The sequence below is a fragment of the Convolutriloba macropyga genome, chromosome 1 (genome assembly GCF_964194025.1).
Source record: "Convolutriloba macropyga chromosome 1, txConMacr16.3, whole genome shotgun sequence".
Taxonomy (NCBI): domain Eukaryota; kingdom Metazoa; phylum Xenacoelomorpha; order Acoela; family Convolutidae; genus Convolutriloba; species Convolutriloba macropyga.
The window spans coordinates 77,098,445-77,112,494 of record NC_134468.1 but is presented as its reverse complement, the minus strand read 5'-3'; the positions used below and the strand labels follow the sequence as shown (position 1 = coordinate 77,112,494).

At 33.9% G+C, this 14,050-nt stretch overlaps 1 non-coding gene across 1 annotated transcript; it reads right to left on the bottom strand.

The window, feature by feature from the left end:
• Positions 1 to 1,791: 1,791 nt before the first annotated feature.
• On the bottom strand, positions 1,792 to 1,863 carry Trnam-cau (transfer RNA methionine (anticodon CAU)). Its single transcript has one exon. It is a non-coding gene; the product is annotated as a tRNA-Met (tRNA).
• Between the last annotated feature and the right edge of the window lie 12,187 nt (positions 1,864 to 14,050).

Below are 14,050 nucleotides of genomic sequence, written 5' to 3'. Positions count from 1 at the left end.
CACAGTGTCTCATGTCCGAAAAAATAAACCACGTACTAATCAAACGTCTAACAGTTCTCAAAAATCAGTACTATGACGGAAGTTTGGAAATCCATTCACCACGGCTCACTTACAAACTTCTCTTGCAAACAACAACCAACGCAACATAGGCAAGAAAGTGGGACATTGCCCTTCACTATTCCTCACAAAATGTTTGAGAGAAGAAATCCAAGAACACAACAAAGTAATCCTCCAAAACAGTGCAATCACCCTCAGTCAGGAAAGGTAGGGCAAAAGGGTTCAAAACAAAAGGGTTGAAACAATGCAAGAAGACCTGCCTGAAGAAAACAAAGACACGGCAGCAGTAATGCATATAATTGAGTTGCAAGAAGATTGGACCACTATAATCTTATTCCGTGATTCAGTCTTCCAACAGGAGACAAAAACACAAACGGAGAGTTCTGGGTCGAAACGAAAACAATTTTTAACAAACTTCATTGGTTAGCTAACACAGGCTCTACTTGGTCTTTCATTAACACAGACAATGTCGTTTCCATCAATTCAAAAGAAAACCATTCAAAATGCGTCAATTAAAACGTACACAGAAGGCAAAAATACAGATGTTTTAACAACAACAAAATTACTATCAATGGAGTAATCCATGCGGAAATAAACTCCGGGTCATGAGATGCAAAACAGTGCGAAATCTTGATAGTGGATAACAAAATTAACAACATCATGGGACGTGATCTATTGTCAAAGTTGGGAATCGCCCTTAATGCTCATAAACCACTGGGTGAGGTTGTTTATAATATATCTAATATCCAAACTCAGAAGAACATAATAAAGTCGGTCTTTCAAAAACGCCCAAGTTTTTGTTAACGTTTTGGACGTAAAAATCCCGTAAATTACAGTTTGATGAGCAACCGCACACCTTAACAACACAAAGAACACAGAGTACTCCCTCACCTACTCGAAAAATTAGAAAATGACCTAATAGTAGTAATATAGTGAGCTACACTCCCCGGGGTGGGTGAGGTCCCCCATGTATTAAGATAGGGTATAGCGTATTTTCCGGGATTTGGGCCCTCCCTAACGTATTAAGATAGGGATTGAATTAGCATGTATTAAGATTAGGTATAGCGGCGTTAATGTATTAAGATAGGGTATAGCCGCCATGTATTAAGATTAGTAATAGCCGCCGACATGTATTAAGATTAGTAATAGCCGCCGACATGTATTAAGATTAGTAATAGCCGCCGACATGTATTAAGATTAGTAATAGCCGCCGACATGTATTAAGATTAGTAATAGCCGCCGATATGTATTGAGATTAGTTATAGCCGCGGACATGTATTGATTAGGTGCCGCCATGTATTAAGATAGGGTATAGGTTTTGTGTATGTATTTGTGCATGTACATTTTCTAGTAGTATAGTCGGTGCAAATGTGGGGGGTAGGTTCGGAGACGCTCCTGATAGGCTGAAATTTTGAGGGGAAAATATCAATGTTTGTGTAGTTATTAAGTGATTACGTGAGAACAATAGAATTGGCGTGGGTAATTAATTGCTGTAATTATGTGAGGGGTAATTATGTGACAGGTTGAATTTTGTTTACAAATTTTATGTTATTAAATTGTGAAATTAATTGGTGGGGGTTTTCAATTACCCTAGTTATCTGAGGGGTAATTATGTGACATGTTGAATTTTTGTTTACAAATTTTAGGTCAATTGCAAAGATTGTTCCCCTAATTGTTTGAATCAATTGTGTAACAAATGTCTTTTGCGCGCTCATTAATTGGAAAAAGTCAAGATAGCAAGAGGTAGTTTTGATCTACCGTCCTCTGGGTTATGGGCCCAGCGCGCTCCCACTGCGCCATCTTGCTAATTACATGCATATATGCATTATTTTTTGTACATTATTTGAAAAAAGATGTTAAATAAAAGAAAAAATGAATTAAAATAGTATAAAATGACAGACACAGTACAAATTATGAGCATCAAAATACAAAATTACTCAATCATTTACAATAAATTGTATAAATTTCAATGAACATCAAGGTACACTTAGCCGAGTGGTTATTAAAGTTCGATAAAAAAAAAGTTTAGAAAACTCACGAGAAACAGTTACGAGAAACATATACTATCGACTTTATTAACTTCAGCTTACTAAATACCAAAATGAACACTACTACATATAGTTACTTATAAAATTTAACACGTGTACATCATGAATATTGTTCAAGTTGGTTTGGAAAAACTTAAATAGTTGAAATGCTGCAAAAATTGCGTAGAATCCACACAAATTTTGCATCTTCTGAAGTGGTCGATGTATTATTTTTTGGTACTTTTTACCTAAAAATTTGTAATGTGTTACTGATCGAGCCAGAGAATCCGCATAATAGTAACTTCTGTTGAGTCGAGCAATCAATATCCAATGTTCACCGACTTCTTTACTCGAAGCAGTGTTAATGATTGCAAAGCTGAATTTGGGTAAATTTGGAATGAAATCTGCTGGAAACGATCCAATGTATTTGAATTTTAGCTCAGGAATGCGTTCAATAATTTGTTGAAGAGATTGATTATCCATGACAAATAATCTTCTGTTTCAATTCGCAAGCTCCGTTTGAACAGGGATTTCTCACATTACAATCAAGTTGAAATGATTCCTTCTTTTCAATAAAGCAACAATCTTTAGATTGGGGAATTTTATGTATCAGATCTCCTGTAGATTTACTTACTCTGTCTTCACTATTACCTGTGACATCGGGATGAAAGATAATGATGATGATTAAAAGTCCCAGGAATACTGCACAAATAAGGTATACATATAAGTTTGGAGTAGGTCTACCCCAATTTTCATCCATTCCCTATCTTGATATTATAGTGTGGAAAGGGTTGCAACTGGGCGATGAAAGTACATATCCAACAAATGTTCCAACGCAGAAGGCAATAATATAAAAACCATAAAAAATTGAGAAGAAAATTAAAAAATCTTGATTAATGCAGAGTTCTTCAGACATTCTTAGCAACTGTTCCAAACTGATCAATTTTAACTGTTGAGATTCGTTCTCCGAGAACAATTAACTCGGTAACATTGGTTAGCGGACGTTCAAAGAACATTTCTAAACGAAGACTTTCCCCACTGAGTTCAGGATAATGAACATTTTCACCAGCATCTTGGAGTGATGTGAGATCGAATACAAGCACATAATGATATGTGAAGAAATCATTCGGTAACGCAGGAATTTCTTCGTTGAAGTTCATTGCCTTCATTGTTGTAACATAAGCTCTACAATTGTTGGTTGTATCAATTGAGACAACAGCTCTCCCCCCTCGAACAATTCTCAGCTCCCGCAGTCCAAACTTTCGATAATGAAAAGGATTTTCTTGAAAATGTCCGGTGAATGCTGAATTAGTGTTCATTGCTATTGCAATTCGTCTGATTGGGGCATTATTGAAAACATTTTCCTGAATAAATTGATTTTGTCCAGAAGGAATAATAAATGTTCGCGCAATTGTCTCCATAAAATTATAGCAAGCTGGTTGATGTGTTAGTTGATACTTGATTGTCTGGTGATAGACCTCATTAACGACAACACGTCTCGTAAAAAGTGAACAGTCAAGAACTCTAAGGGAAACATGTGGATTGTAGGAAATCATGTAAAAATTTGGTCTCGCTCGAATCAATTTGAGTCTAATTTTTGTATTTGGAAGTAATAATTTTTCACATTGAAATAAGTCGATTGCAAGTTTACCATATAAGGTAACCCCATCTTTCAACAAAAGCTCTTCTTCCCTATCTATGAACGGACTTTTTTCATAATCACTAGGATCTTTCTCAAATTCGTATCCATGACAAGCCAAAATTCCTTCATTATTCATTGTAGAAGCATTGAATTCATTGGATATCAGAGCTTTGTGGCCATAGAGTCCGTTAGAGTTGTACACTTGTTGATTGTTTAAATACACTTCGCAGTTGGAGAAAAGAGAGTGTAACAAGTTGTTGACATGAGTCAAATATTGTAAATCATCATCAGTGAAAGTCATACCCATATCTGGTTTTCCATGCTCCTCTTTTTTCATGAAATCGTCAAATAATCTTCCCTTTTGTAATCCAACTTTAATTTGTAAAAGAATATCTCTCATATCGAGATAAATACTTCTATCTGTTTCAAATTCAAATTCAATGCTGCTTTCATCCAATGAAGTGCTGGGATAAACTTCTTGAATATGGGATGATTCAATTGGTTCCAAAACCGGAATTTTGTCAAAAATCTCCAAGCAAGAATTTGTAAAGTGTCCATAACGGAAATTACTGTCATTTGTTGATCTGGTATTCATTTTAGTTTGGTAAAAATATCCCTCCTAGTTCGACGACGTCGACTAATTTTGGCAAGCGTTTTCGAATAATACGTCGTTTTCTAGGTTTTCCTCCTCCTAGTTGTTTACGTAAAGTTTTCTTTCCAACATCTGTGGCTGCAGATTTGAACTTTTTCCTTCCAGCTAATACATTTCCGATTTCTGGCGCAGCTAATTCAATCAAGTCAGCACCAACTCTTTTAGCTGCTGGTACAACATATCGTCTCAAAAAAGGAATTGCAGTTCTCCCAATTGTTTGTGCTAAAGCTCCAAATCCTCTTCCCCTTTGTCTTGAATAACCACGAAAATACGGTAAATCACTGTCTGCAACCATTTTTTGTAAACTTAATTTTAAAAATGATTGTCTGAAGCTCTTCTGAACATCAATACAGCTCTTGTTACACCTACTGAATTGAAGGGAACTTTTTCACCGTATGAGTCGCAGAGCTCAAGTTTAATGCTGTGGAAAGAATTTTTAAGAATTTTTTTAAATTGTAGATTTGGGAAGTTTTGATAATTCATATATTGTCCAGTAGATATTATGTCTCCATTCTTAATTTTAGAAATAAACGGAATACATCTCAAAAGCGCGGCTTTTGTATCACCTACAATATTGTATTCAACAATATCGCTGTATATCATGAGAGTATGAATTCGAACAATATCATAGGGAAATTTAGGAAAATGTGGTCCAGCACCACTCATAAAAACACCCATTCCGTAAACAGCTTCCTCACACCCAAATACGTGACAGAGATCAGTACTGAAGATAACTAGTAACGAGTTTTCATTAGGAAGGCTTAGGGATATTCTCTGTGTAATTCTGTTGACTTTTAATTTGATTGGGGTTTTCTCATACTTTTCTCTTTCCTGAATTTGTTTGTTCATTTCGTTTACAATATCAGATATTGATGGATATAGTCCTGCATCAATTGTATAATAATCGGAAGGTTTTGTAACTGGAGTTGCAGCATCTAGATAGAAAAATTTTCCATCTGTAATATTCTGGTACAAAGATGGATATGATAGTTCGGTTATTGCCACCTCCCATTCTCCTTCAAGGTTAATCTGTTCGGGAAGGAAATTGGTAAAAGAACTCAATGTATTATTTGGATAACAATCAAAGGATGCGTTGGAAACCAGCTCTACCGTAAAAGAGTTCATCACTAAATGATACACTTTGAGAGCTCTTGTTCATAAAATTTTCCTAGTATTTCATCTCCCTGCTCTCCCTTGAGGTTGTATGTTGGAGGTTTGTACGTAGCAATCTTAACAATTTCAAAGATTTCACTCGTGAACTGTGACTTGTATCCTTTTCTAAAAGGAATATCGTATTTCGAAATTCGTACTTTATCCCCTACTTTAAACCGAGGTTTTTTGTATTGTCTGATCGGATTTTTGTAAAAAATTGATAAAAAGTCTTTGTTTTTTTACCTCTTTTGGAGCTTTACCTGTAGATCTATTTACTCTACTATTCATTGTATTTAGGAAAGATCCCATTTTTACAAGGTACTTATGCCCGTTTTCTTCCATGAAGCGATAAATAATGTTTTTCAAAGATCTGATAGCTCTCTCAGCTACGGCAGCTTTTGTTTCACTTCTCGTTGAATAAATTTTAATTTTCTTTTCTCCACAAAATTTCCGAAATTCGCCACCAAACTCTGTTCCTTGATCAACCCATACTTTTTGTGGGATGTTGTTTTTTCGTAGCATTTTTTTGAAAGCTGCTACAGCATCTGTAGAATACTTTGATTTCATTGGTTGAACACGGACAAAACGAGAAAATACATCAACGCAGATTAATAGATACTTTACTCCGTTATTAAACTCTGACAATTTGTCCATAAAAGCTAAATCAAGACACCAAATTTCATTTATCCGCTTTGCAAATGCAGGTAATCGTCTAAAATGTCGATTTGCTTGACGGTATTTTGTATAGGAATTTTTAGTGTGGAGAAAGGAAATAACCTTGCCTCTTAATAAACCGCTCGCTTTTTGAAGATTTCTAACCCATCCAAATGCAGCTTTTCCTTCTTTGTATAATCGTTGAAGTTTCGCTTTTTCAGATTTTGAAAGGGATCCAACTCCCTCTGTCTTTGCTTTTGGCATCCTTGTTTACAATTTTGCTCGGACTTATCCCTGTAGCATCAAGTATTGTGTAATATATATCAGGAAATGCAATATTTTTTCTCTTCAATGCGTAAATAAAATCGGTAAATGCTACATTTGTATCTCTTCCATCCAGTAAAATGGAGTCACTGAGGGACAGCTTGATTCGAGGACATTTGAGTATTTGATCTACAACTGACTCGTTTTTGAATGATTTTGTGTTAGTGGTGATGTCCTTGTGAAGAGAATCTAAATTTTGTGGAACGAAGTTAACTTTTTCCTCAATCTCGTCCAATTTATACACATGTAATTTGAATTTTTGTTCGTAAAGCTGTTGAGGAATCAAAACAAACTGTTCCATTTCAAGAAAGACGGTTAATGATAGACGGAGTTAGAATTGATATAAGTTCTATTCCTTTCCTTGAACTTGAAATTGCTCTCCTTTTATTTATTCCAGTTCTTTTTAGAATAAGCTGATGAATTTCGTCTTGATACTTTTTTACGTCTCGTTTTTGAATATCTTGCAGTTCTCCTCTGAGCATGTTTACGATGCACTCGTTTAGGAACTGAATAAATTCTTTCGGACAATTTTTTAGGTAAGTTCTTTTGAAGTTCCGGGAATAACTTTGGAACGTTGTCAGAGTAGAGAGATGTTGTGTGCTCATCACTAAAAAATGTGGTCTGCTGTTTATGTTGTGGAAGGAAAAAAATTGAAGGAATCGATCCACTATTTGTACAAAACCGAAGAGAGTCGACTGTTTTGGGAGTTAAATCAATAAGTAAATGACCATAAGGAATAGAAGTTGCTTTGGTATACCAATCTTTTAATTGTGAACCTAATCCCAACTGTTGGCTCAGAGTGTTTATTTGCAGTACATCTCTAGGAGATTTGAACAAGACGATATGAGTATTTTGTAACTCTATATCTCTTCCTAATCTACTCTGATGAAATAAATTGTGTTTGATGTATATCGTGCTGAGTCCTTTATGTCTCCCAGCTGTTGCAATTTTAACGAAATCTTTAGAGCTGGAAATCTCCTCACAAGAATCGTCAAAAATTAACAGATACTTTGTTCCGTTATTTGGGAGGTTTTGAATAAACTCAAAGTCAACTCCTTCTATGAACTCAATATTTTTAACATCTTTAGACATTAAACCATAAAGAGATTGATAATGTTGATAGAAGTAGTAAATTTTGTCGAACTCTGGTTGAAAAGTTCCAATTGTTAACCATTCATGTATAAGATGAGATTTCCCAGATCCGCTTGGACCAACCAATGAAATAAAAATTCGTTCTTTTGTGGAAATTATCTTGTTCATAATTTAGGTGAAGGTAAAATATAACCAACTGTACTAGAAAGGATTGCAATCCAAACTGTTGTTTCTTCACACGTTGTAGCCAATGTTATTCGTACTATACAACAGACCAGAATTACGAGTATAACAAAAAATTGGGACAGACAAACGACTAAAGACCTATTACAAGTCTGTCCAAAACATTTCCATGATTGTCGTTCCTGATTATTATCATCAAAGACAAAATTACCCAAATTTAATCCTTTATCTGTATGCTCAGTCATTTAAACGTAATCATTGAGACGATAGAGAAATTGTTTCAACTGAATTGTGATGTAAATAAATAAAAAAATGAGATAAGCTTCTAAACATAAAAAAGAAACAAACAACAGCGACAGCCAAAATACTGTCTCTTCACAGGAATTAATAACAGAAAGCATAAAAAAGGAGAATAAATTCAAAATTAAGAAAAACGACAGAATTGAAATGAAGAATAACTGTGTAACGCTAGGACAAAATTTGTTCAACTTTCTCATTTTTGAAGCAACTTTTCTATGTTTTGTAGGCGAAAAAAATGATTTTAAAAATTAATTAAAAGACAATATGATACATTACAATCAAAGTATATAAAAATTTTTACAAATATTAAATTTTTTCAAAAAAATTAAGAACCCAAGTTCCATAAGCATAAGCTTTCTTCTCTGCACAGTGCAATGTTTTCTTGTGTCGGTAGGGGTAGTTACTACATTCCCAGATTGTATCTTCGTTGGAAATCAACTTAGAGGCTTTTGGACATCCAAAATCGTCCAAATTTTCCACATCCTTACACAAATAATTGGATAGGATTTTACATTTCTCCAATCCTTTGGCAAAGTATTCGGTTGTAGGAGAACAATGTTGATGAATTATGTTTGGAAGATCTGAGTAATCAACTTTTCCATTATTCCAGTTTATTCCATGTAAATTCTTTGTGTTCCACTTTGCTTGAAATGTTGGCTTGTAGTCATTCGGTGGGAGGAATGTATATCCTAACACAATTCCGTCCTTGAAAATTCCCAGCTCCTTGACAACTGTTCCCTCCAAGCACTCAATATCAAACACAACGAGAGTCATCCTCTTTTTAGCTGAGATAATTGACAAATGATTAACAATCTAGTATTTTAAAAATATGAGGATGACAAACTTTGATGTAGAGACAAAAGAATAATCCAGTTATATGACCTAGAAGACAGGAGCTGGGTAATTGCGGCAGCATGTAACAATAACCTGGTCCTTCGTCTGTTGTTGTTTTCACAGCTCCAGCAGAATCATGTAAAATTGCATGTAGACGAAAAATTTTTGATCTAGCTAAGAAAAAGTCCAAAAGAGAGTTTCCATATCCAATTCTTCCTCCGTGAGGAAACTTTTGATCAATTTCGTCCAAATCGACATTTCGGTCCCAAATTTTACACGCTGCGAGAAAACAGTTTTTACGTTTTTCGTTCGTAGGGAACATTGAAAGTATGCTTCCGTAACAATTGAAAATGTTTACCAGAGTAACAATATTCATTAACTCTGAGTTGTTTCGTCCAAAATAATGCAAGTCTTTTTGTAATTTTCTATATAGGAAAGAAGTGTTGGTAGATGATCTACTAGATTTTTATACTCCTTTTTTTTCAAATCAATCTTTGTCAGAAAACTCCACTGATATCCGTTCCAGCGATGTTGAGAAATGGAAATTTCTTGTTTGTCAGAACGATATGTTAGAGTTGTTCTGCGCAGCCCATTATGAATAACCCACTTGAATTCAGAAATTTGGGACTCTACGTCTAAATTATCCAAATTGGGAAAATTTTGCGCTTCAAGAACTGTATATGAATACCTTTTAAGCTCGTGATGTAACCTGACGTGAAAAACTTTTGATTTATCTCTGAGACTTAAGAAAATGTTTCTAGAGCAACCAATATCCCAACTCATTCTAAGAAGAAAAAAGTTTCAAATGAAAAAATGTTCACTGAAAGTCAAATACATATAATCACCAAATATTCATCATTCAATATAAAAAACATCATAATATTGCGCAGCAGTAGTTATTGAAATGTACATTGTTCAATATTAGAGAAGTCTTTAAGATTTTCAATGAGTTCCTTGAATTCTTCCATTTTATAGCTGACGTAAGTCACTTGCTTGAACTCATTGCTCTCTTTGCGACAAAATAGTCGGATCTGGACTTAAACTGAAGCTGGATTGTCCTGAACGTACTGTATAAAGGTAACGTAGAGTCTTCGATTTTTTCCAATGCTGATCTCTCTTGTTTTGTGACATTGTTGCAGCACGTCTTCCATTTTTGGGTTCTTCTCAAATTGAGCTGGATTTTCTCGAATTTCCCAGTCTCCATTCAGCAGATCGTTCTTCAGAAGACAAAATTTCTTGAATTCGTAATCTCCAATTCTCAGTTGTTGGTACTTTTCAAATGTTCCACATTTATCTTTTTTAAAGACTTGAAAAGTTGGTTCCGAGTAATTTTTCCCATTTCTAAATATTTGGGACACAGTAAATCTCCCAAATCTGTTTGGATGAGAACCAAAGTCAATATAAAATGGGACGGAATCAGTACCCAATTTAGGTTGTGAATCTGTAAACATTGATGGAGCGCTCGAGTAACAAGGAGATACTTTGGAGAGAGACATTTACGTAACTTGAGTAAGCTGCGAGAAGTTGATTAAATGATTTGCTTAAAAAATTAAGGGCCTCTACAACGCAGAATTTCCTTTTATGCTAATGACATCATTGTTTTCGCACAATTTCCTAAAAAGGAAGAGAAAAATGTGTCTATTTAGAATTCTTCCTTAAAAGGATTTCTAATCAGAAATTTTCAATAAAGAAAACTTTTGAATCATTATAGAAAAAGAGTCTTTGTGTTTAGCACGTCTGTGTTGCATTAGAGAGAAGTAGTGACGAAAATATTTTGAACAAGTAAAACATCGAAATTTATTAATCCGCTGTTTCTTGAATTGATTCATAGTTCAAATGAGATTTTAAATTGCACATAACAATTTCATTGGTTTCCTTATTTGGAATTTGAATTTCTTTATAATTTATAAGTTGATTTCCTTATTTGGAATTTGGTTTTATTTATAATAAATAAATTAGTTTCCTTATTTGGAATTTAAGTTCAAATAAGGAAATCAATTTCTTTAGAACTAAATAATATTACAGAATGGCAGCAGTTATGTGTCAGGTTTTACCACACTTTTACAAAAAATTCGGTGAAAAGGCGTTGTTTATATCTGTATCTGTCAAAGATTATAGACCATATATTCTTACAAGTGAATATGTTGTTGCTTCACACAACAGTTTCTGTCCCCTGAAAACCTGTCGATATCACATTGTTCTCATTTCTTTCTCCATCGGAGACTTGCTTCAAAAACTGGAAGATCTCTCCTATTTATATCAGACAGTTGTTTGTTTATATACATTATATAAACATCAATTTTTTGGCAATATTTTGGAAGAATCGGGACTTGTCTTTACTCAGTTAGACAGAGCAGTACAACACAATTATGAGAACAAATATGTTGAGAAGTTACCTAGTGTGTCTAAAAAAAGATTGAGTAGAAAGAAGTTCAAGAGACATCTACTGCGCGCTGAACAAAGAAATGTAAGCACACAAACAATGGGATCTTCTTTTCTGGACAGAATTCAATCTCTTAAAAACTCAAAATATGAGGGTGAATTGATAAAAATTGTTGACTGTTTGTTAGACGGCCATGGCTTAATTGATAATTCTCTGTTATATCTTGAAATTAGAAAGTAATAAATTTGTAATTGCATCACAATTATTTACATAGTATCAGTTTTATGTTTGGTTTAAAAATCAAGAAAATTCAATTTCTCTTTTCTTACAATCTTTTTCTTAAATGTTTAAATTGATACCTCTAATCTGTTAAATGTCAAGTTTTGTAACAAATTATTCTTTTAAAAGTCGAGTTTTCTCACAAAAATTTTTGTTAACTGTTGGGTTTTGGAACAATTTATTTTAATAAAAGTCGAGTTTTCTCAACGAAATTTTTGTTAAATGTCGAGTTTTCATTCAATCTTTTTGTTTAAATATCAAAAAACAGTTTCCAATTGGATACAATAAAGCGCAAATTTTTTCCTGATTTTCACCAGTTTACGGTATAATTTAACGCAAAAAAGGAAGAGATTTTTAATTTGTAAAATGACAAGTTTTCTTTTTCTATAACAACTTAAAAATCGAGTTTTCATACAGGTTTTTTTCTTAGAAATCAAATTTCTGCTCAGTTTTTTTTCTTAAATATCAAATTTTTGATCAAAAACTTTTGTTAAATGTCGAGTTTTGATAATGCTATTTCCGTTAAATATCAAGTTTTGTAACGAAGTTTCAACATTCAAAATTTTGTTTGATTATATCCTTGTGAACTGGTTTAGAAAAGAAAGCTCACATGAGAAAAATTATATTATAAAGAATGTTTAAATACATCACCAGGAAAATGTATAAATCAACATACAACTTTTCCGTTAAGAACGATTACAAATGAAGCTGCAAAATTGTACCAACTCGAATCTATTCAAACAGAGTTCTCACAACATACTCTGGTAAGTTTTGAATCTCATTCCCAAAAGGTCTAGAACGTTCAAATATTACTGGAGGATCAGTTGGTTGAACGCTGATTGAAGTTGTTGAATTTTCATCAGTCAGCAAAATTGGATTGTGCGCCGTTCCATCCTCTTTGGAAGGTGTTGTCATTGATGGAGTAGTCGACATATCAGTAGAACCATAGTACTGTGCCGGATCAAAGTTCTGCTGTTCATTTACTGTCCAAGTGCTAGTATCAACACTTAGCTCGCTCCCATCAAAGCTTGACACAGTTTGAAGCAAATTCCCTGACAGGTGGAAATTCTGTCCCAGCAACGTGGGGATAGTGGTGCCCACTAATAACACCAACCTCGTGTCCCATCGCTTGAGTTCCAAGCTGATTCTCCGTAATTGGAACCTGACCCTGATGATAGGTGTCGAACTGTTGTCGCTGGTGTTCAATAATATGCCACACAGTGATGGGTAAAGTCATTACAGTCTCATATAATCCGTTTGATAAGTCTTTAATACTTATCCGAGCAGTCTCCTCAGTGAAGGAAAATGAGTACAGAAGACTGTTGTTTTGCACAGTAAACTCCATTTTGTTCAGATGAGTTGATAGAAGTGGATTTTTTAGAAACAAAAGCAGTTTGTAAATGAACGTATTGAAAACTGTCAAGTAGATAGTAAGTTAGAAAACAACAAATTTCACTTTATAGTAGGATAAAAAGAATATCTAAGTTAGAAACAGATAAACGTTACAACTGAAGTAAGATCTGTAGATAAGAAGAATGTGAATGTAGGAACTCAATTGTATAAAGTTTTGAAGAATAGTTAGCAGGACGATGAGGAACAGAGGTGAAATTAATTTTGAGGAATAGAAAGAGAATGATGAAGTCTAACTTTGTCGCTCCTATTTATAGTGAATTCCGTCCAATAAGAACAAAGTAACCAAAGAAGGAAATATTTTGTAGAAAAACTGACGTTAGTAACCGAAACAGGAAATGGAAATCATTTAATGTATCCAAATATGGAAGAAGTTGTTATAAAATGATGCTCGTATACGAAGCAGGAACATCAATGCGTGAATAGAAACCAAATATGGTTTTTGAATAATACATGTATCACATGATACGACTACTTGTTTCCTAAATAAGGATAGCTCATTGGGAGCGAAGTGACATAATTTACCAAAAATGTTAAGCTCTGATAAATTTGTTCAACTTCGTTAAATTTTAAATCAATCTCGGAAAGTATTCCATTTTTGGAACAGAACTTTTGTATATATATATTTGGGAGCCGAATTCCAAATCGAATTTTTACTCCTTCAGAATTGTAATCTGTATAATAATGAAAAAACAACGCGCTTTGTACAGATGAAGTGATTGCTATGGGGTCAGGAATTGGAATACAGTTCGCTTGTGCTAGATTTCTGTACTGTTCTAAAATTTCGGGAACAGAATTCAAAATAAATAAAATTTCGTACTTGTTAATGTGTAGCTCTGACGATAAATCAAATGATTGTTTCGTTATATAATCATCATATTTGAATTTTTTAATGGAAAATGTTGCATATTCGAATCCTTTACTAAATCGGATTATTCTATCATTCTGAACGCAAATGTCCAAGAAATTGTAGAAAAAATAGGAATCAACATCAATCTCGTCAACTTTGTAAGCATCGGCAATTCCTTCTTTCCTCTTATATATTTTTTCCAACAACTGTA